Genomic DNA, 25,338 nt, shown 5'->3' with positions numbered 1-25,338 from the left:
AGCGTATAGAAAAGTACAGCTGTACAAAACATAAATCAATGTCAAAAGTAAAAGGCATTAAAATTCATAAGGTTCATTTTTTCCGACATCAGAGCAAACTGTAGCTGAGAGTTTGTCACAGACTTAACATCAGCAATAAAATTATATAACTGCTGATGTCACATTCTTTGAGGTACACTCAAAGGCATCTAAAATGTTATAGCTTAGTTTGGCTTATTTTTTAAATGAACATATATGACTCTTAATTTTGTTTCTAATGATACCTAGAAGACCTGAATATAAAAACAGCATCAGAAGGGAAATAACTCACCAGTCCAACATGAAAAAATATGTATATATGCACTCATTTTGCTACTGATCAGGAAACCACAGGAATTAGTGCTGGTTTAACGCCTATTAAGGGAAACAGTGTTTTCTATAGCAGAACGAGGAAAGGTTCTTGCTAAATAAGAAAGAACTAAAAACAAGTCAGGCAGATACTAATATGCATTCACAGTTAGGTAATTTTCTGCTTTGGCTTTCACGTTTTTAAAGCTCTGGTGCCATTTGCTTGGAGTAATTTATGAGATTTTTATTCCTACTTAAATATTCACTGGTTTGGGAAGATATACATTTGTCATATTAGTATCTGGAAATCTTATTTTCTATCATATTCCAATTTCCTTGAAGGCAAGGACCACATGGCCACATCAGCATGTCCTCAAGAATCTGGGATAAACTTATCTGCTGTTTTTTCCAAGTTGGTGAAATGGTGACACTGAGATTCATTACTGTGAGAGTAGAGGTTGAGGTGAAACAGCCCATTTTTCCATTTTTCTGAAAGTCCCCAAAAGGAGTAATAGTTTCCATTGCTTATTCAGTCCTTACTTACTGTGGGCCTGACACTATTCTAAGCAAGTTACTTATGGAAATCATTTAACTGCCTCAGCAGTTCTATGAGTTAGGGACTGTGAAGATTCCCCTTTTACAGGAGAGGAAACTTCAGCACAAGAAAGTTACATAATTTTGCTGGTGCCACAAATCTGAGGTGTGGTATAGCTGGGGTTCAAGCAGACAGTGTGGTTTAAGAGTTTGTTCTTTCAAGCACCACTTCATACCACCTCTTTCAGAGATTCATAAGTGCACAATAATGCTGCAGGAGGGTGGTATTTCAATCCCTAACATCTTTCCCTAAGAAAATCTATTAAAAGGTCTTTGTACTGTGAATAACTTCAGAATTGTTTTCCCTTTGGAGGATGCATATATACCCACTTCCACTTCTCCTGGGACTTTTAGTATTTTATGAGACATTTTATGCAAACACATAGATACAAACACTCTTGGAAAACTATATTTCTGTGGTAAAAAATTAGATTATATGTGTGAAATCACCACTGTCATACAGGGAACCTGAATTCAAATGCCTTTCTTAAGAACATAAGAGAGAAAATAGAGTTTTGGAAGAAAGGGAGGATATTCACCCACAGTCATTACATAATTAGCCAAAGCTAATTTCGGTTGTTTTTCATTTACTATGTACCACTCACAAGATCCATGTCTGTGTTTATTAATGTGACCAAGGTGCCCCATTTCGTATTCTCCTTTGCTCACATCTTCAAGGAAACGCAAGGGGGAGAGCCTGCACAAAGCACAATTCCCAAGTCCTAAGGTGTGTCCTCTGGCTACATATTGCACAAGAGATGGATGTGAAGGTAACTCAGCTGCACCAGGACCGGCTGCAGAAGCAGTTGCTCATTGGAGCATCAGAGACACAGCGTGTGGAATGAAGCCTGGTCTGACTGAGAACAGCCCTGTGAATACAAATGTGTTCAAAATGGCTGACTCTGTACAAGAGTAAATAAGAACATTTCCAGCTTTTCCTTTAGTCACAAGATCAGGAGGTCTCGTCACCCCAAATAGAATAGAGAAATGAGGTAGTTTTCCAGCTGAGAGAGGCAAAGTAGGGAGATGGAGGAAGGTGACTTTAGCAGCAAGGACTTTGTCTTTCAATGTTCTTTTTTAAAGAATAGAGTTCAGATTGAACTAATCCCCAACTTGAATATATGCCTTAGGAAATAATTTTTATTAATAGCTGAATATTTTTACTTTCATCCACATGCACCCAAATATTGGGTTTATGATATTTAGTTGCATGCATATATCACTGTGTCAAAGAAAAGGGGGAAATCTAGCCTTAATAAAAAATGATTTATTAACTTCTCCACATCCTATGAATTTAATATGCTATGGGTTCTTGCTCTCACTGCAGATTTCTTTTAGAAGCATAATTCTGGATACGCGCTCATAATATTTCTAAATAATGTATTGATAAATACTAACAAAATAAAACATCTCTGACGCACATACTCCACAGACACACGATTGAGGGAACTACATGTCAGTTAGCTGTGCTACTTATTTTGCATCCCTTTTACTTTCAGCCAGTTCATCACTTTCCTCAAGAGAAATAGCTGAAGCTGGTTTATATTGCTCCATAACATTAAGCATCGATGTATTCATTTTCTGAACATAAAATAAAACAACAACGATTTTTTTTCTCATTCTCCTTCTAAATCATACTCCCTGTTCTTGGAAGCTTTTTTTTTTTTTTTTTTTGGTTAGGCCACAAACTAATTTTAGGCTTTTTGGTTCATAATCATTACAAAGTGTGATCCCTATATAAATATAATTTTTCTTCTCCATAATTGCACATAAAATTTATCCTACTTGGAAACAGCAGAGAGTAAAAGAATCACTATAAAATGCTGGCCTCAGGGAATCTATGCTTCCTACAAGATTTAAGGTAGAATTATTCAGAGGCCATGTTACTCAAACAAGACCCAACCATTTTTTGTTGTTAGTTCCTTTCCTTTTCTTTTCTGCAGAATATTACCTAAAGGTAGCTCTAAGCACTAAAGGATTGAGGTTTCTATTTAGTCTACAAGAGAACTAACAGGTTTTTTTTCTACCTGTAGGTATCAACTTGGGATTTCAGTTAGCTAAGCAGCTTTGGACCTAGAATAAAACACTTAAGGGACCAGGGAAAATGTAGGTAGCAAAAAACCTGCAGACTGTGCCCTTTATTTATTTACTTTCTTATTTGTTTACAAAATATACTTTATTTTTTTAGTTTTAGATTTAAAAAAAATTTTTAAAGTGGTATAAAGAATCCCCATATGCCCCCCCCAACCAACTTTCCCCCATTCCCCTCTTATATGTGAATGTAATAAAAACTATGCATTTTTATATTTCTCTTTTCCTATTATGCCTACATTTGCCTATTCCTACTGTACCCCAATAATTATTGTAGATAGAGAAATAGATATTTAATATTATAAATTGGGGAGTATAAATCTGTAGTATTGCCCTAGTAACACCATCTTAACTTGGTTTAAGAGGTAAAGAAAGCCTTTGAGTGACGTAATCCAAGGAAAGCTGAAAGCTGACCAACCTCTGGTAGAATCTGACCCTCTGGGGAGGACTGCCAGGCGGGTAAATGAGGGTATCTCGGCTGTGAAACCAACGCTAAATCTGGAACTTTTTCTAAGGGTCAAGGATAGCAGAGCATGGTGGAAAGAGTTGCTTAATGTTGTCAAATGTTTAAACCTCTGATCGTTGAAGTAAAACGTTGGGCTAAATAACCTTTAAAGTTTCCTCTCAGCCATAGTAATGTATGAGGCAGAGGTGAAGAAAAGAAAAAGTGCTTTACAGGAAAGAAAAAAAAAATTCTTATCAATCTGGATCCCTTGTCTTATGCATCATCAAGACAAAGAATGAAAATAAAGAATTTGTTTTCAGCCATGTTTATTCCAAGACATTAATAAATGGAGAGTTTTGAAATATCTTTGAAAGCTTTTCAAAAAATGCCATGGATTATATGCAGAGGACATAATTTAAAAATTGTTGTTTTAAACTTTTCTTCCACCTTACTAAAGATAGTAGCTCTGAGTAACATTAGCCTGAAGTCGTTCTATTTCTCCCTCACCATTTCTCTACCTTCTTTTCTTGTTTGTCTAATAAACAATTCTGAAACTTTGTTTCTTGTCTCCCAACACTGACTATGCAGCAGGGAGCACTAGAAAAAGACTTAACTGACTAACTTAAAGTTACCCTGAGGATGTTTGTCTGCTTTTCTTTTATTTTGTCCTTAGATTGGCTTTAGGAATCTGTAGTCTACGCTTCCACAATATAGTTAGGGGCAGCAGAGGTACTGTATGTATGATTTGTACTTGTACGTATTTCCCAATTCCATCTGTTTTTTAATATATTCTCTTGATAAAATTTTATCCCTTCTTTCCAGTCAGGCTTTTGCCTGATTTGATAGATAGTCCCTCTGGCTCATGTTGAAATTGAAATGTATGATATATTATTGTTTGCCTATATACCCAGATGTCCAGGCACTGAATTTACTTTTATAAATGAAATATTGAAAACAAACATAAAGCTATGGAGATGCAGTTGCAAGAGACAGGAGCAACATTACTATATCAGGAATGGTCAACATAAGACTGGAAGCTTCTATATCTCAGGCGGCAGATCTGTGGGCTTCCCTAAACATATCTCTAGCAACATTTTTCTCCTTGCATGAACACTTCACATGCTCAAGGCACCAAACCATCACTATCATAAAGTAGCACAGCAGTGTTATATAGATGAAAAAATATAGACCGGGCTAGATCTGGTTTTAATTCAGACTCTGCCATTTATAAGATTCTTGATTTTAGTAAGTTATGTAAACTATGAACCTCACTTTTCTTGCCTGAATTTAATGCTTCCATCATGGAAACATGGTAAAAATGAAACCAAACAACCCACTGTAGAGACTGAAGAAGTAGGCAATATCACAGGCCCTTGGGCTACATTAGTGAACAGGAAAGATGCAGTTGGGTGGGGAGGCATAGCCCATAAAAGAGCAATAATAAGAATACACTTGACAGATAGGTGGGGACATATACAAAGGACAAGTAAACCAGACCTGAATGATTATGAAGGTTTGCTGAATGAAGACAGTGACGTCTAAGCTGTTAATTAAAAGCTGAGTAAGGAATACCCATGTATGTATAAAGAACCTAGAACTTGCCTAATGCATTATAGGAGTTCAATGAATTACATTTCTCTTCCCCATCTCTTCCATGTCCCCTGAACCCTTCCAAACAGACCCTACATAATGAGTTTCATACACTGATTTTAAAAATATTTACTGAGCACCTGGCAAATGCCAGACTTAATGCTAGTGACTAGAGGCATGTCCATGAGAAAGGGAGAGACTCTGCCCTTCAGCAGTTTACTCTCTGATGGAATCATTTTAATACAATACAAAGCCAAGAGACCATCACACAAATTCCTCTCTAGACGAGATAAGTTTCTGCTATTGGACTCTAAAGCAAAAACCTGAAGAGACCCAAAATTTAGAGAGCCAATCCAGGAACCATCAGCACTGGAACATTTGGCTTAATGCACCAACAACATAAGTTTTGATCTGATCTGTGCAGTTAGATTATTTTTTTTAATCAAAAAAAGGAAAAAAAAAAAGTCCAAAGACTTAGAAATGACAGTGCCCTAGACTTCCTTACTCTCTTAGAAAACATGAGTAAAATTCAGCTATTGCTTAGAACCAGACCCATTCCAGGGAAAGAGAAAGTAAAATAACAAAACCTGGTGGGGGGCGGTGAGTGATTTTTTTTTTTTTTTTTTCATTGTAGAGCCTTTCACTTTATACAGAAACAGCCATAAAGTGAAAGATTCTGCTTTTTCTTTTGGAAGACTACCTATTCTGATTTCTGAGGCATATTAATTTGCTACAGTTCACTGTAGAAGCTAATTTTTATTTGGGGGAATTAATTGAGCTGAAAGCTGGACTACTGACAGCCCATCCCTTCAGCGGCCAGCACAGAAGCTGAGGACAGACGGCCATTTCAACTTTACTAGCCAGACATCCTGCATAATCAATGCACATCAGCCACTAAGACTGGCTGCCCGCGTTCATGTCCATTCACAAGTTGGCTGAGCGCCCACTCACAAATTGGGATGCCAGATCCACTAGGGCACACAAGTGTCAACAGAAGATCACTTCAAACCAGAAGCATGATCCATTTTGCAAGAGCCATCATTTTGTTAGGCAAAAAAAGAAAAGGAAAATATTTAAGGTGGTTAATCCCATATTGCTGACAAGTGGCTATTTACATCGCATCATAGTTTCAGCCTCAAGGGATGTTTTATTTAATGACTTAATGCAATCTTCTCTATCCTTTAAATTTGACTTTCAATCTCTGCATTTCAAATGAGGCAAAGAGGAGACAGTATGTCAATCCTGAGCGTCACTGGAAATGTCCATTTTCTTCATTCCCATTACATGCATCAGAGATGGAAAGACTAAGCAAAGAATTATCATGTGCACAATGTCTCTAGACACCAATTAGAATGGTGAATAGTGCACCTAACAAAATGCAATTACATTCTTTAATATTCAATTAATTCAGCAAATATTGGTTAAGCGCCAGGCACCCAGTAGGGATTGGTCTCACTGCCTGGAGTCTTCTCTTCCAATGGAGCTTGCACATTTGTTGTCATATTAATCAATCTCACCAAAGCATAGTTCCCATCTTATTAATTTCATGCTCAAAATGCTCTTAAGGTTTACCACTGACCACTGAATAATTTCAAACATTTACGTGAAAGTGAAGACTTCCCATTCTCTGGCTAAAATCAATGTTTTTATTCTGATAAATTCTTATAGATGCTTATAAAGGCTAAATCAATGATCCCAAGATATTTTCCATCTATGTCTTGGATCTCATTGCATCTATAACTTTCTCTTTTTCCCCTCCTTTATTTCCATCGTCTAAATATTGAAATTCCCCTCATCTAGGTAAGGATCAAGTATCTCCTCAGATCCAACTAACTTTTTTCAAGCTCTACTATGTGACAGCCCAGTCCAGATGCTTTTACAAAAATTACCTCATGTAATTCTCCATTCGAACTCAAAAAGAAGGTATCATGATCCCCGATTTTCATATGTGTAACCAAACTGAGAGAAGCTAAGCCCTGGCAAGGCATCCAGTTGGTCATGAGCAATGCCTAAGCCTAAACACAGGCTCTCCAAACTCACTGATCTTCCACTCTCAGGCTTCCATCTTCCTCTAGGGACTCTCCCTGTCTTCACCACCCCTGGTCTCCAACAGCATGTCCTTCCTCTGAATGTTTAGCCCTTAGTCCATGCCACTTTTGAGATTTTAATTACTTCATAATGTGCATTATTTAAAAATTAAAAGATTTAGTAAGCAGCTCAGTAATTTTAATGGAAACTGAGGATGACAATAATAGAGGGAAAAGAGGAGAAGGGGAAGGAAGAGAAGAACAGCAGTTTGGATCATTACAACAAACCTCAACACAGGTGTTCTCCTCTCCAAAAAAACAGATAAGGAAACTGAGGCTCAAACGGTTAAGTGACTTCCCAAGTCTGTAAGCCAGATAGTTACTAGGTGAGAATACAAATCTACTCATTCACCAAAATATTTGAGTTCCTGTTAAGTGCCGGACACTGCTCTCGTTCTCTGAATCCACATCAAACAAAATAAACAAAAATTCCAGCCCATGAGGAGCTTGGATTCTAGTGAGAAAGGACAGGTAGTAAACAATAAGCTTAATTAAAAATGGAATATACAGTACTTTAGGAGATGAGATGAGGGATGAAAATTGAGCAGAGTAAGGGAAATCAGAACTACCAGCAGTGGAGATTGGGCTGCAATTCTAAGTAACATTGTCAGTGTAGCTTCACTGAGAAGGTGAAATTTGAGAAAATACATGAAGAACTAAATGGATAAAGGGGAAAGCAGAAGGAAGAGTCACTACAAAGGTCCAAGGAGAGAGCAATTATACCCAAAGAAAGATGGGTAAAAAAGACACCACCTAGAAATTTTTTGATTTGCAATGAAAAAATGTGTTTCTTCCACGTCTGAGGGGAAAAAAAAACACAAAAAACCCAAAGGAAAACAAACAAAAAACCCTTCCTGAAGAGTTACATGTGAGGGACTATTATAAATAATTCACATGTGTTTATAATTATTGTTTACAAGAAACAGTGAGGTAGATCCTATTATGATTCTCAACTTTTGGGATGAGGAAAATGGAATATGTGGTAAGGAGTAAGTATTTGCTAGTGGTCAGGCAGATTTTAAGAGCTGGAGCTATGTATGAACCCAAGCAGTCTGTTATCAGAGCCCTGCTCTGAACTACTGTTGGAGTTCATTAGTTTTTGCTGCTATATATAATATATTTTTCTATTCTCTCGTTGATGGGCATTTTGTATGTCTCCAGCCTTGTTATCATTATAAATAAAGCCATTGTGACATTTTTGTATATCTGCATGGCATTATATGTGAGGGTTTCTCTACGCTATGTACTTTAGAGTAGAATTATATACAAAGATACTGTGTAGAGCCCTTTCTCATGCAAGACAAGGAGACAAGCACATTTTCACTTCATTCCTCACTGTTTCCCAGAATTACTTAGTATTATTGGGATTTTATTACTATTTAAGATAACTCATGAATTCTTTATTTAATATCTTATATTTTAAAGTTATTTTTGATTATTGCCTTTCATGTTTTATCACTGTTACAAAATTATTTAATTCTATTTTGAAGAGAATTTATTGCTCATTGCTTTTTTTTACCATAAAGTATAATTAAAACATAGTGAACGTTTCAAAAAACTAAATGAAGTAAAGTGGCTCTTAGTTAAAAATATTATAGTTTATTTGTACAATTAGGTATTTTGTACCACTAGAATAATATTTTCAAACATTATTTTATAAAATAAGAAATAGTTGTGGAAGAGCATGAAATAAATTCAGAATATTACATTCTATAATCCTAGTTTATAAATTTTTAATATTATTTATAATTATATTATAAATAATATGTATTACACATTATACAATTACACATCTATATGGTATTATAATGTACATAATGATTAATATACATATAAAACACATAGCTACATATACATATATTTCATGTATATAAACTTTTATAACTTTATTATTAGATTTGAATTTTAAAAGTGCATCTGTCTCTACATATAAATATCTCTCTACGTACCTATCTATCTATATATACATAAATTTAAAGGAGTTGTAGCTGATTAATTGTAAAAAGAGCCTCAATTTTCTGCCCTTCCCTTTACAATGTGTCTTTGGAGCACCTACCACCAAGAATTAAAGGTTATCTTCCTACTCTTTGATATTCAGTAGAATTCAGCTGAGTTGACACTGTGCCAGCTATAAGCCTAGGCCTCAAGAGTCCTTGACCATTTCTCCCTTCCCTCTCAGAATGCTACTTCTGCCTGGACAAAAATAAACCTGCATCAGCCTCCTGGAAGATGGGAGACCACATGGAACTGAGACAAATCATCCAAGCTGAGGCCATCCTAGACCGGCCAGATTCTAGGAAGCCCCCAGAGGACCCCAATTGCCCCATCAGCTAATGATACTTGCAAAAATGAGCCCAGCCAAGATCAGCCAAACCCAGTCCAAATCAGAAGTACTGCCCAGCTGACTTGTAAACCCACAAGAATTAATAAATTATTACTTTTTTAAGTCATTGAGTTTTGAGATTTTTAGCAAGAGTTAATTAATACAGGGATTCCTTTGAATGTTGGAATTAGAGTGATTTTTGTGTCATATATGTTCTTTTTCATTTCTATACATTTTCATCAATGAGGATTTATTATACTTTTGAGAAAAGTTTAACATAATTCTGCAAAGATATGTCTTGGATAAGTTATCTCTGTTCCTCCTGGATCTCAAAAAAAAAAATACAAAGGTATCAGCTAGAGTGAGAAGGAAGCTCAATATCAGCATATGAATGTCCCCCCAAAATTTATATGTTGAAATCCTAACCCCCAATGGGATGAAATTAAGAGGTTGGGCCTTTCTGAGGTGATTAAGTCATGAGTATGGAACCCTCGTGAATGGGATTAGTGTCCTTATTAGAAAAGACACTAGAGAGATGATTGCTATCTCCACCATGTGAGGCTACAATGAGGAAATGGTCATCTGCAACCCAGAGGAGGGTTCTCACCAGAACCTAACATGCTGGCACCTTGACCTCAGACTTCCTACCTCTAGAACTGTGAGAAATAAATATCTGTTATTTATAAGCCACCCAGACTATGGTGTTCTGTTATATCAGCCTGAAAAAAGACACTTCTTCCTTTTCTTCCAGTGTCTCAGCTTCAGCCTGATGCAATACCATGTGTTCAACACTAAGTTTCCCCTTTATACTGCTGGCCCTTGAATTCAAGCCACGAAATCTAATAGTCCTGTTTCTTCACATTATTTACAATAAATGGAGTTTGCAGGGGGGCAGCTCCCTCTTGCTACTATTGTTTGTCACTCTTAGCAGGCTTCTGAAGCAGTATTACTGAAGGACTCCCATCACTCTTGGAGAGATGGTAAGATGGGGAAAGGGGAACAAAGGGGAAGAGAAACAATTATCACCCCTCTTATGGGGACAGTAAACATGGTCAAGAGAGCAAGGCACCACATCCTGCCATGCCTGTAAAAGGAAGACCTGGGACATGTTCTTTCTTGATTATGGGTGAGTCTTACACATTCTTATTTGTTTCTCCTTTTTGTGCCTCCAGGCAACATTATAAAAATGGACAGGTCTTCCCTGGTGGCGCAGTGGTTGAGACTCCGCCTACCGATGCAGGGGACGCGGATTCATGCCCCGGTCTGGGAAGATCCCACATGCCGCTGAGCGGCTGGGCCCGTGGGCCATGGCAGCTGAGCCTGCGTGTCCAGAGCCTGTGCTCTGCAACGGGAGAGGCCACAACAGTGAGAGGCCCGCGTAACGCAAAAAAAAAAAAAAAAAAAAAAAAAAAAAAAAAAAAAGGACAAATCCTCTTTGAGTGAGTAATTGTTTATATTATTGATGTCTAAAAGCAGGTCTCATCCCAGAGAGGGAATCCATATGCACAGGATGCACAGCAAGTAATACACCAATTTTGGTTTTTCATCTTGCTTTTTATCTCTTTTACCATTTTCCACTCTGTAATGTAGTTTTTGTGTGTGTGTGTGTGTGTGTGTGTGGTATGCGGGCCTCTCACTGTTGTGGCCTCTCCCATTGCGGAGCACAGGCTCCGGACGCGCAGGCTCAGTGGCCATGGCTCACGGGCCCAGCCGCTCTGCGGCATGTGGGATCTTCCCAGACCGGGGCACGAACCCGTGTCCCCTGCATCAGCAGGCAGATTCTCAACCACTGCGCCACCAGGGAAGCCCTGTAATGTAGTTTTGATAGTAGTAGTAAAGTGTAACTACTTGCCATTATGTCAAGGGCTATTCCAAAGTCACTGGGTAAACCTCAGACCTTATAATCAGAAAGAGAGAAGTAGAAATATTTGGGACAGATAGAAAATAGACATCTGGAAAGGCTTCTTCTACTATGACAAGCAACCTTTAGTGATAACTGGATGCAAAAGAAAACTTGAGATTTCTGGTTCAAGTCGGCAATGTAGGAAGCTGCTGAACTCACCTCGTCCCACAGACACATCAAATCTACAGCTACATACAGAACAATTTCCTCTGAAAGAAACCCCAAAACGAGCTGAGCAACTCCTACACATCACATAGATGAGAGAAAACCACATCGAAATGGGTAGGAGAGGTTGAGACACAATCTTGCCATGAACCCCAGCCCTGGAGTGGCAACACACAGTATAAAGGGAACGCAAAACCCCTGAGGAGCGACTGGTTTGAACCCTAATTCTGGCACCTCAGCTTTTAAGATACGCACCTGAGAGATGAGCCCTCAAAACGTCTGGCTTTGAAAGTCAATGGGTCTTGCATCCATAAGGCCCACAAGACTGTAGCAAACTGAGAAATGGTTCTTAAAGGGCTCTCTGAGACCTGACTACACCCCTGGGCCCAGCACAGCTGCAGCCACAACTGAAAAGCATTGTCCTTCTGTGAAAGAGACCTATTTGCTTACCTTAAAGCCTCAGCCTGAGGGGCAGGCATCTAACTTAACACACATCTAAGGGCTTATTGAAATACTTTCCAAAACCTGAGGCTGGCAGTTTCCATCTTCGAGCTCTCCCTCTGCCTCATTCTAGGCCACGGGTATCTCTGGAAAGGAGCTTGTGCACACGTCTGGTGCCCTGTTTTTTCGTCTGTCCTCAGGGACACACCAGACCTCACGACTGATCCCAATGCATGTGTGAACTCTAAATAGGCATGAGACAAAGAAGAAGTGTGCCAAAAAGAAAAAAAAAAAAAGGTACTTTGAAAAATGGAACATCTGGAAATGACTGCATTAAGAGAGAAGATGTCATGCATTAAGAGCTGGATAGCTACAAAGAAGGAACTAATCAGTGGTGATGACTTCACCTCTTTTAGGGCTGTTTGATAGGAAGAGAGATTCCAAAGAATTTCTGTATTCTCTAAACCAGTGTAAGACAAGACAGACAAATAAAAGACCCAATTCCATTGGCAAAATGAAGAGCTGAGTGACAGGTACCTGTGAGCTCATTATAATATTCCCTCTATTCTTCTCTCTCTTTTTTTTTTTTTTTTCCCCCCCGTACGTGGGCCTCTCACTGTTGTGGCCTCTCCACGCGCAGGCCCAGAGGCCATGACTCACGGGCCCAGCCGATCCGCGGCACGTGGGATCCTCCCGAACCAGGGCACTAACCCACGTCCCCTGCATCGGCAGGCGGACTCTCAACCACTGGCCACCAGGGAAGCCCTATTCTTCTCTTTTTGAAAAGTTTCACAGTAGGTAAATGAAAATAAATAAATTCCAGATCAGTCGTAGCTAAAAACAACAAAGAAGAGTTGTCAATTTCAAAGTGTTCACAATGGGGCATCAGATTGGCAGATACACTCCTCAAATCCCAACAGAAGTTGTAATTTATACTCTAAACCATATACACTGAAAATCTAAAAGCAGCCCCTATTTCAAGCCAATTTTGAACGGGCCCACTACTGTGATAGAGCAATGTTGCCTCTTCTTTTCTGTGTAACCAGAGAGTCTTGATATGTATCCAGTTGTAAACCTGTGGTACAGAGACCTTTCTCATCATCTGAACTTGAAATGTTCAGTTGCAGTCAGAATGTCAAGAATAACTGAAACTGTATGTCTCAGCATCTTGACTCACAGGATGCTCAGAAGTGGTCCTAGAGGGGAAAATGGTAGGAGTTAAAATTATAGAAGGAACACTTATTTTCAAGCGTACCTGATGTTCCTTTTATACATTTTAGGACATCTTCTGAAAAATATATTCATATTTTTTCCATAAAGAAATATTCTGAACACTACTGGTTTTCAGATGTAGTATCTATGGAATTAATCTCAGCCTTTTAGAAACCCACAGTGGACAACCTGCCTCCTCATCTTAATTTGTGATCTTTCCTGTGGCTATATATACAGAATATAACTCAGTCGTGTTCAGTTATATGGAGCAATACAGAAAGAATTGCTACACAACCAAGTATAATTTTGCATCCGCTAAGTCAATAGGTGAGATGTTTCTGATTGCACGCAAATTCATTATTACCCCTGACACTGTGTATCATCTAAATGAGACTCTCCCCTTTGCTTTAAACACCACCACCCCCCCAAAAAAAAGATGAAAAAGGAGCTAGCAAGACCAAAGCAAATATTAATTTTCTTTAGTTTCAAATCTTTTTCAGGTGTGTATTGATTGGAAACCAACTCAGAAATTTAATTAGAGATACAAGCTTTTCTCTTTCCCTTAGGTTCAGATCAAATTTAGCATTTTTTTTCCTTAGATTTTCTTAGGCTGAAGCTATAAACATCAGAGAAGGCCTGAACTCCCAGGTATTCTTTAATTTGTTCTGGAGTAATTATGATCTGAAGATCAGAGATAATAACGAGCTACTTGTGTTCTGCATCAACTTGCCCCGGGGGGAGTTGACAATGTGATTGATGAAAATGTTCCTGGGACATAAATCTGAAACCCTACAGACACCACAACCATCACCAGTCAAATCCCCCAGTTATTTACCAGTATTTTCTTAGGAAATCCACCTGGGAAATGCAGAATGGAACACACAGGACTATTTCTATTCATCAGGCCCAATAAATTGAAAACACAACTCCATTTTACTTAGAACTCTTAATTAACAAAAAAGAGAAACAAAAAAGTTGGTGAAATAAACCCAAACAGGTATCAAATTTCCATGCAAAACTTTTAAATTTTGTTTTGGGTGTACTCTTACTAAAGCAGAGCAAATATTACGTGTTTATGTTGAAAGGTGAAATGTTCTACTCATCACAGCCTATGTAGTCAGAAATAGTAGAGTGGCGAACATATTTGTCTGATGAGACAATACAGCAAGAGGCACTGGTGGTCAAAGGAGGGGAAAGATTTTTGGGTTGCTGCCACTAGGAGCCTGTGAAAGGCCTGAAAACACACTGATACCACGGGTGATGGACATTCACATCCCCCAATCAGCATAGCCAGATTAAAAAAAACGCACATAGGCTATCCAGAGCCATCAGGCCAAGAAACCAGAAAAAGGGAAGCCGGTTCCAAGTACAAATTGTACTCATTTATTTAATCCAGCAAAGCCGATCAGACTATAGTGCATAGAAAAAGTCTGTATTACTTCCAGATGGACATGTGTTCCTTCACATAGTGTCAAGGTGATGTCAGACCACTGAGGGTTCCAGTCTGGTGATCTCGTCTTACTTGTAGTGAACAGTAACTGCTTAAGACTGTTACCACAGCAAGTGCAAAGAGAAGGAAAGGACTTTGGCTCAGGAAGTTACAACATGAAATATTAATTCTATAGCCTTATCATTAAGAGAGCAGATTCTGAGACCACATTTCCTGGGCCTGAAGCATAACTCCAAAACCTCCTAGACTTGAGCAAGTTACCTACGGTCTCTGGGCTCAGCTTCTTTTCATCTGTACGATGGGAATATACTATAAATGTGCCATACATAGGATTGCTGTGTGAGTTAAGTGAGCTCTCACATGCAGAGCGCTTACAATAGTGCCTGGCTAGCAGTGAGACCTCAATAGACGTCTGTGACTGTGATTGGGAATATTGTTTATCCCTTTTCTCCAGTTTCTGCCTTTCAGATATCAAACTAGGGATGAAAAATGCAAAAGGGCTTCCTTCCACAGCACAGATGAATTTCACACAAACTCAAACATGTGAGTGGCTGTCACGGCTCTCCAGGATTAGATGTGGGGAAAAGGAGCCTGAGAAACAATAGAGACTGGAAAAAGCACAAAGAAAGCCTCAGGGAGCAGAGGGCCTGGAGGTAGAGAGAAAGAGATATCTCTAAAGCCAGCAGAAATTAGAAAAGACTATAAGGGGAGAAGCAACTCCCTAAGCAGGAACAGCAGAGAAGGAAATCAGAACCCTCCAAGGTAGCTGTCATTGTTGTTGCTTGTTTATTTCAGGACAATGTTTTTTTTCTTGTGATATGGGTGAGGAAGGAGAGGTGGTGAAGCAAAATACTATCTTTTGTTTTTTCTTACCCTTATTGAGTTTTATCTTTGAGAATTTGCTTCCCCAATTATATTTCTCCAAAAAAAAAAAATGGCTACAAAAAAAAAAAGAATCTGAAGGATGTTTGCAATCAGCATCTGGACAAGACTATAGAAGGAACAGCACAGGAGATTGCAAAGCTGGAATTCCTCTCTTATTAAGCCATCACATAAAATAAATAGAAATTGGGCTTGGGTTGCTCTCCTTTTACAAGTTATTTACTGGAAAGCACTAGGGCTGGGATTATTTTCAGAAACTAACTCTTTGCCAGGTCAGACAATATTCAAAACAGCCGATGATCATTTGTTTTTCTCTGTGTTGAAAATAGCCAACCATATTCACATTCTTTTAAATAATTACCAAAAAAAATTTTTTTTCTCACAGAACATCTGAACATCTGAACATCTGGAATTCTGGGAAAGATGTAAAGTGAGCTATAAACTTGGAAAACTTTCCTAAACCGAATTATGCCTCACCACTTCTGTCACTACCATTAAGTCACACATAGTATTTCTTCACATGGTTTTTCTTCCTAAAAGAAGAAAAGGTAGAACAGCTTTTGCCTGTGTGTTCTACATGTTCTGAAACCCCTCACCATTTCACAAGTTTCCAGAAAACTTCTCATGAACTTAAACCTTTCAAGGTGCTAAACACTCCGTGTGTTTTGACTAACCTCGCAATTTACCTGGGATCGATGGACTGTTCTCTGTGGTTCATTGCAGCGACTTTATAGTTAAAGTACTACTAACTCCAAACTTGGTAGTTACTGGAAATGGTACATTATCTTTTTTCCACCATGTCCTCAGTACACTTGAAAATCCCACACACTGAAGAGAATTATGTAAGAGGTTCAGGACTGAGGCTTCAGAAAGTACACGTTCAATTGTCTGAATTATGCCCTAATTCTCTCTCTCTCTTAATGTGCTATATATACAACATCCCTGTGAAATTGATTTCTTTTAAAAATGCAATTAAAAAGACTCATGTGAGAAATGTTTTGGATCTGTGTAGTAAAATGAAACATTTCTTCTTAGCCTCCTACCTGCTAGCATCACAAAAATTATTTAATCAAAATAAAATGTTACATCACTAACTCCTTCAGCAAATAAACTACTTTTAGATCCCCAAAGTGATTTATTTTATCTATTTATTTATTTGGTTGCACTGGATCTTAGTTGCGGCAGGCAGGCTCCTTAGTTGTGGCATGAGAACGCTTAGTTGTGGCATGCATGTGGGATCTAGTTCCCTGACTAGGGATCAAACCCAGGCTCCCCGCATTGGCAGTGTGAAGTCTTAACCACTGCGCCACCAGGGAAGTCCCCTAAAGTGATTTATATTATTTATTTATTTATTTATTTTTATTTTTTTATTTTTTGGTGGTATGCGGGCCTCTCACTGTTGTGGCCTCTCCCTTTGCGGAGCACAGGCTCCGGACGCGCAGGCTCAGCAGCCATGGCTCACGGGCCCAGCCGCTCCGCGGCATGTGGGATCTTCCCGGACCGGGGCACGAACCCGTGTCCCCTGCATCTGCAGGCGGATTCTCAACCACTGCGCCACCAGGAAAGCCCTATATTATTTATTTTTAAAAATACTTTTTGACATGATAAAAACTATATCTCAAAGCAGCATGGGCAAATTAGCCATTGAGTAAATTATTCATTATTCTCTCTTAAGACTTGATATTCTGTAAGTAAACATTGATATTAACATCAAGATTTTTATTTTTTGAAAATAATAATAATGATAATAATAACGTGGACTGTCTCTTTTTTTATGGTTATCTTTGTATCCACTGAGTTCACTGTATCCCAGACATGGTGTGAGGTGCAGATACTATGAAAATGAGCCAGACCCAGTTCTTGTCGTTGGTGAGTTTAGAGTATCACAGGAGAAATAAAGAAGATCACCCACCATTATATGGTTCCATTAATTCTATTCTAGGGGAACACATAAGGTATCATAGATGAGGAACACTCAGTTCAGTCTTAGGATGAGGTGAGGGTTATTTAGTCAACAGTTACTTAGTACTTATTGAAAGGTTTCTTTGAAAATGTGTTCCCTGAGCAGAGCCCAACAGGACACGTACGAGATGACCAGGATGATAATGTGGGACTTAAGGTATTGAGAGAAAACCAAATGCAAAAGCATGGAGGGAAGAATATGGCTCTTCTTAGGAGAGTCCAAAAAGATTAACATGGCTGGAAGATAATGTCATCCTTTTATGTCATCCCAAGGATTCTAAAAATTATCCTGAAGGAAAAGATCCAGATGTGCCCTTATCAATCTATTGCCACTCAGCTCCAAATCTACCCCTCATGGCCCTGCTTGTGATACTGGAACATTTTTCAATTGACAACAGGCATGATCCTAGGGCTCATCCATAGAGGATGCTGGAGGGACCATGGATGAGGAAGGGCTTTATTCCCAGATTCTGATAAATTTTTATGGTAGGCTTCTGGGTATTCTAGTAAATGGCTTTCCAGAGAGTCCTATCATTAGAAACCCTCAGCAATCTTGTCTGGCCCATGTTCATACCCTCTTCAGTGAGGGCTAGATATCAGCCTTGTAGGGATGAGGGTACTATTACAGATTCATTCCAACCTTGAAAATTCTATTTCAGGCCTCTAGGCAATGGCTACTCCCTGTACTTTTTATGTCTGCCAGTCCACTTACTCCAGTCCCCTCTTAGAGTTAATAATTCTTTATATTGAACTCTTTTTGTTCAAATTATTGTGTTGTTTATATCTTCTGCTTAGATCCCAAATGACTCAGAATTGGTAGTGGGAGAGATCCCAGGAGATAGAACCAGAAAGATGGGATTTGAGATTGGTTTGGTCATGCCTCTGGGCTTCAGCTGATCTCCTTGCCGATGCAAAGTGGGATGTTAGTAACCCATGGCATGCGGTGTCATCACAGTTACTCAAGCTATCACCTTGATAATTTTGATGACATGTCAACTGAATCATGTGCCTTATAAGCTCAAGTGGCTGTGGCACTTGACTCTTATGACGATAATCCAAGAATGACTAGAAGGACTGGGATGTGGGATGGATTCTCCTGAGTGTACTAGAATGCTTACAGAAAGAAATTAAAGAGTTGAGGTACTTTAACTCTCAGCCTAAGTCAAGGTTTGAGAACTAGATTCTCTTATTAATTATAGCTATTGGCTAAATATAATGTTTAATTGTCCAGTTTTTAAATTTACAACAACAGTTGACTCACAACCACATACATTTCTTATGTGAATGTCAGGGCATTGACTGGGAAAGTATGGGATCCTGAAAATTCAGAGACATCTGGTTGGACCCAGATGAAACTGACATTCTTAAATCCCAAGTCACTCTGGGTCTCCTTTGCCAATGAAAGTAACTTGCCTTACAATGTTTGAGCAGATTAGCCTTCCTCTGCTTGAAAACCCTGTGATAAGCTCACCCGGGGCAGATACACTCAAGAGGGATGCTCATTCTTCTCAAGAGTCCCCACAACTACCCCCATGTTGTTGCTACTAGACCCACAACTAGGATGAAATCTCAACATGCTCATGGTGAACAAGTACATACTAAGACCCAGGAAAAAATAGCTTATACACCAAAACGTTGCAAGACTTTGCTTATGTACATTAGCAGAAACCTGGAAAATATGTGTAGGAGTAGATTCTAAAAGTGTTGGACCAAGGAAAATGGAAGATAACACAAGATTAGGATGAATTCATTAATATACCTGTATGTACTAGAGATGTTGGATTTAATGTGTTAGCTCATCAGCTAGAGGCGCTTCTAATAGCTTAGTTGGCAATTTCACTGAAACTTAGATTCAATGGTGAGCTGCCATTAATGAGCTTTGGCTGCCTTTAAGGGAATCCAAAGGCTTAAGGAAATACTTATTATGTGCAATCTGCACACTCACCCCACACCTACATTCCACAAGAGAACCCAGAAGACACTCCTTCCCTAAGGCTTTGAGAAATACATTAGAGAATACCTGCTCTTTCCTTGAAAACTCCATGGTTGCTCTCTTTTATAGGCCAGGTGTGACAATGGGGGCGTGGAAGGGAGGCCCTGGCTAATACAGAGGGTCACTTGATTAAAGTCAAGTTTAGGGAAAAATGTTAGTGGAAATGTGTAATACAGAATGTAAATGGTAAGACTAGAAGAAAACCAGATATTAAGTTAAGGCTGTAATGCAAGTGAAAATTATAAAAGACTAAACTAATGCAGGAGAAGTGAGGATAGAAAGGAAGAAATGGATGTAAAAAAACATTTAGTCAGTAGACTACGTACTACTTAAACTTCCACCTAACATAGCGTGTGTGAGAGAATGAGGAGTCCAAGTTACTCCTTGTTTTCTTGTTCTCATTGGATGATGATGGGAATCATGAATAATTTGAAGTACAGGAAGCAGAGTGTTTTCTAAGGAATGTAATAAATTTGTTTTGGGAAGGTCGGGCTTAAAAATTCAGGTAAAGGTAGGCAATTGTGTATGTAGATCTGGGCCACAAGGGAGAAATCTGAGTTCAAAATAAAGTTTTAGTTATCACTACTATGCAGGTGGAAGCCTTAGACACATGTGAGATAGTCTGGGTAGATCGTGTAGAAAGAAGGGAAAAGAGGCCAGGAACAAAACCCAAGGAAATTGACATTTAACAGGTGAATGGAGGAAAAGAAAACCAAGAAAGACAAGGGCAACTAGAAATGCAGGAGGAAATTTATGAGAGAGTTCAACAAGGGGTCACCAAGAGTGGAAACACAACAAAGAATTTAAAGAACACCAGCTAAAGAGTGTCCATTGGATAGACTTTAGAAGAATATTGATGACTTTAGCAGGTCACAGAGTAATGGGGGCTGAAGATATAGTTCAGTGGGTTAGAAAAGACTGGGAGGAGAGGAAATAGAAATGCTATGGTAGACATTATTTGGCCACATTGAAGCTATTCTCAATTTTTTTTTTTTTTTGCCTTTACATAACTCCACACTATAAAGTAAAACACCACTACCTACTCTCTGAATCTCCTTTGCAAATAAGGATTACCACTTCAGGGCAATGAGCTCTAAAGGGAAATATGCTGTGGGTCTTCTGGGAAAGATATTTGTCTTCCAGATAACAATAATTATGGTAGTAGTGCAGAGGGGGACAGTTATGGAGAGTGAAAAGTACTAGCCATATCCTCACTTCCTCCATTTGAGTTCAGTTATGATACCAGATGCTGCAGCAGCTGTATTGGCACCATGAGGTGACATACCTACAGATGAAAAGCTGTCATGTTGAGGATGACAGAATAGTAAAATGATCCTTAATGACATCAGTGACCAATACCAGTAAAAGTCTAACTCCAGATTATTTATGTGAAAAAAAATAAACTCATTTGTTTTCAGTATTGATATATTATGTTTTTTGACAACTTGCAATGTAAAGAGTCTTATTCCTAGAGACTCATCCATCGATGGATGAATGGATAAGGAAGATGTGGCACATATACACAATGGAATATTACTCAGCCATAAAAAGAAACAAAATTGAGTTATTTGTAGTGAGGTAGTTGGACCTAGAGTCTGTCATACAGAGTGAAGTAAGTCAGAAAGAGAAAAACAAATACCATATGTTAACGCATATACATGGAATCTAAAAACAATGGTACTGATGAACCTAGTGGCAGAGCAGGAATAAAGATGCAGACATGGAGAATGGACTTGAGGATGGAGTAGGGAGGAGAAGCTGGGGCAAAGTGAGAGTAGCATTGACGTACATACGCTACCAAATATAAAATAGAGAGCTAATGGGAAGAAGCAGCATAGCACAGAGAGATCAGCTCGATGCTTTGTGGACTACCTAGAGGGGTGGAATAGGGAGGGTGGGAGGGAGACACAAGAGGGAGGAGATATGGGGATATATGTATGCACATGGCTGATAAACTTTGTTGTAAAACAGAAACTAACACAGCACTTTGAAGCAATTATACTCCAATAAAGATGTAAAAAACAAATAAGAAAAAATATTGAATGTCTGAAAACAAATATCTTATGATTATTCAAAGTAGTGCTTGCCAAAAATATGAAGAAATACGTGGCTCATCATAGTACCTAATAGTACAGCTTAACCAATAACAGCAGACAGACAATGATCTTCCCTTGACCCTGCTACCTTCTTTAATTATTGCCCTCTTTCCCTTCACTTCCATTTTTAACATAATTAACACCATTAGTTCTCAAATGTCAGTTCCATATTAATGCCTGTCCATGACTATGCTTATTCAGTCTGTTACAAAATGAGAAAATTAAGAAAAAAAAAGGTTTATTAATAAAGTATTGTATTAAAAAAATTAAAAATAAAAAGCTTGTCTATCAGGGTAAATAGGACAGTAACTAGGTTTGTAAGTAGCTGAAATTTGTGGTAAGGTATGTTTTGCTTTTTTGTTTGAAAAGTTGGGTATTTCTTTAATTAACTTATTTTTTTTAATTTTAAGAAAGGAAACGTGCTAATTTGTAAGCTGACGAGAAGGAATCAATGGAGAGGGAGGAATTGGATCTATAGTAAAGCAAGATAACGAGTGATGAAGCAAGGTCTCAGATGAGACTAAGTGATGGACACTGCAGGTGAAGAGATTAGCCTCCAGTAGAGGAGAAAAGCTTCCCTTCCTCTGGGGGCGGAGATAAATTTGGAAAGAGAGTTGAAAGGAAAGGGCAGAGGAAAGCTGAGAGAATTGTTGCCTGATTACCCTGTACTATTTCCCCAAGCCAACCTTGCCATTCGGTCCTTCTCAACTAGCCTAGAAAGTCTCTTCTACCCTGCCAGGAGTCCAAACCAGCTCCAAAAAATGGAATCACAATTAGACTAGTGATGGATTAATTTCTCTCACCTCTCTTCTCCCACGAGGCTACTCTGCGTTTTAGTACAGGATTTATTCAAAAGAATAAATCTACTGGTAGAATTGCAGGCTGGAATGGGAAAGAACAATTTCAAGGGCCTTCAAACCAGCCCTGTAATAGGCAGTGACCTACTTACCCTTCAGGTAAGAAAAGTCCTGCCAAAATGCTCAGCATGTGCCTCTGTACTGTCCAGGAATTTAGAAAGGTGATATGAGATCCCTAAGCAAAAGATGCTGTGTCAGAACAAGTTTGACTTTCATTATCTGTGTCTCTGGGTTATCTTTGGCTGCAGTGATTTATTTCATTTTTTAAAATAAAATCTCAGTAAGACTATGTAAAAGTTAAAAAAAAAAAAAAAAGAAGAAGAAAGGAAAAAAAAAAAAACCCTGTTTTTTCTCCACAATGAATATGGGAGCAAAAAGTCAGCTACTGTTGAACTTTGCTGGCCACCTCAATGGAGTCACTAAGTTTGCACATTATCCATCTTGAGGTTTAGAAACTGCAAAGACTGACTTGATCAAAGATGGAAAAAACTGTCTTATATTCTGACCTCCAGCAGTCACTTGCCTCTTTGTAGATGTTTAGCATCATAGCAAAATGGTCAAGTATTTCACATAGCTGGCAAGTTCTCCATGTAATTCTCAGGAGCAGGTTTAGAAACAGTGGAAAGCTTTAAGCCTCCCTTCTTGGCTGGCAAGAAACTTTCAGGGAATTGGAATGACTCCTGCCATTCACCCTCCTATTCCCTGGAACTGACTGCACAGAACTCTGCAGCCTCACATTCAATAGGGTTCAATGCAGAGCATTTACAAGAGGGTTCACATGATCTTAGGAATTATTATTTGTACCTGGGCTGCTTCTAAGCCAATGCAAGTTGCACGCTGTGCTTCATGGAGCCAAAAGTTTGAGCCCTAAAGAGCCTGACTACTCCATTCAATTCTAAGCATTACTCAGTGCTTACAAAGAGAAGGAAAAAGGAGTGATGATGCTTTATGCCCTTAATGTAGACTCCATAGCATACGTGGGTGTTTAGGCTCATTTTAAGAAGGCAAAGAAGGATCTATCAAGTGCTGATTAGTAAATTAACTTTCTCTGATATAACACAAGACCCGCTACCACCTTTCCCTGTCCAAAAGGAAGGAGGAAATCAGAAAGCCAGGCTTGTGTTATGAGAAAGCTTTACTGAAATCACTAAGCACCATTCATGCTGAACTTTACCTGAGCCTGTGCTCCTGGGAAAGAGTTATGGTCAAGAAGTCCCCTCTCTCCTTGTGTTCCAGGAAATGGCTTACTGTAAAAAAAAAACAAAAAAAATCTTTCCCCATATGACTTAGAGAAGATTCTCACAGATGACTTCCTTGTTTACCTATGACAAAGTTAGACACAGACCCTCCAAATTCTCATTCTTTGTCTTATAAGTGAATACCTGAACGGTTTTTGCCACAGACCAGTCTGGACAAAACACTTGCTAACTTATCGAAACTTCCAGGCGTCTTCCAGCTGGACAAGACCCTGAACCTCAGCCTGAGCCAGCATCTCCTTAAGGACCCCTCCTGAGAACCAGCTGACCACAAAGACAAACATTCCTTGATAAACTGTCCAAGCAGCCATACACTCCTCCCGGGCCCCTGGCCCACTTTTTTTCTAGCCTTGTTTACTCCTTTCTGTAAAAGAAAAGCCATTTTCTATCTGACCTTTGAGATGCTTACAGACCTTATAGTATGAACATTTCCTGTTGCAATAGTCTTTTCAAATAAAGTCCCCCCTATCCAACTCTGGATTTGTTTTTATTTGACAATACTTATGTTCACTTAGCTACCACTTTAAACATATCTTTCTTCGTGGAGAGTAGGTTAGTCTGCATAAGTATTATGAAACTAAAACTGAGGCCCAGCAGGCTGAGTAATCTGACCAAGCAGCCTCTGCCTCAAAACTCAAAATACTCCTCAGTTCTGACTTAATTTGTGACTTTGTATTGGGAAAAATATTACCATATAACCTGTGCAAGTTATGAAGCTGTCACATAATACAAAGCAAGGGGCGTTGTGGTACCCAGCAGGGCAGTGTGGTATAGAGAGAACCACTGCTGGCTTGGGGGATCAGATATCCCACATTCCAATCCCACATCTACTAAGTGACCTTTGGAAGATGACTTATTCTCTTTGGGGCCACTGTAATTTTATCTGTAAAATGAGGGGATTGAACTTTGTGATCTCAAACTTCCCTTCCAGCTCTAGAAGTCTATGATTCTAAAACAATTTAGAGTAAATCATAAAGATGGACCTTCAGGCAGTCAGATCAGCAAAGGTGAGTGCAATGATGGCTACATAGTGTTATGGCTAGGGCCGTAATGAGATTTGTAATTAAATATAACAACATGGGGTCATAATCAGATCTCATGCTTCAGAAACCACATTAATCATGATAGGGATCAGGTAGGTCACTCTCCCCAGAACACAATGGGGACCTTGAAAAGGAAAGTGAAGCAACCTTTCTGTCTCTGGGACTGGGCAGCACGCTTCAGAGGAGAGAGCCTGGGCTGGGAGACCCGAGCTTTAAACCTAGGTTACACTTTAGTTTCCTCCACAGTAAATGAGAAATTTAGATCCATGCTCTAAAGCTTTCCCAAACTTTCTCTCTAAAATAAACAGGAAGAAGATGTCTAAAATAAAGAGGAAGTTAAAGACTTCTGAAGGCTGCCAAACCTCTGTCAAGTGTTTATTTTCTCAAAAATGAGGGGGATATTTATTCCTACTCCTGATTATATCTGATGCTGTCTCAAACTTACAGTATTTAAAATAATGTATCACATCATAAAACTAATGATCTCTAAAGACTGTCAAGTTTGGCTTGTGACTCCAGGACACTTCAATGTGGTGAGTGGGTGGGATTCTGCAAAGGGTAGGTGTAGGTGTACCCAAGGTAGACCCTTCTGGAATTGATATGCTATGATTCTTAGAAATA

This window comes from Kogia breviceps, chromosome 3 (assembly GCF_026419965.1).
Source record: "Kogia breviceps isolate mKogBre1 chromosome 3, mKogBre1 haplotype 1, whole genome shotgun sequence".
Taxonomy (NCBI): Eukaryota; Metazoa; Chordata; class Mammalia; order Artiodactyla; family Physeteridae; genus Kogia; species Kogia breviceps.
The sequence above is the reverse complement of the archived record's forward strand: the minus strand, read 5'-3'. Positions refer to the sequence as shown.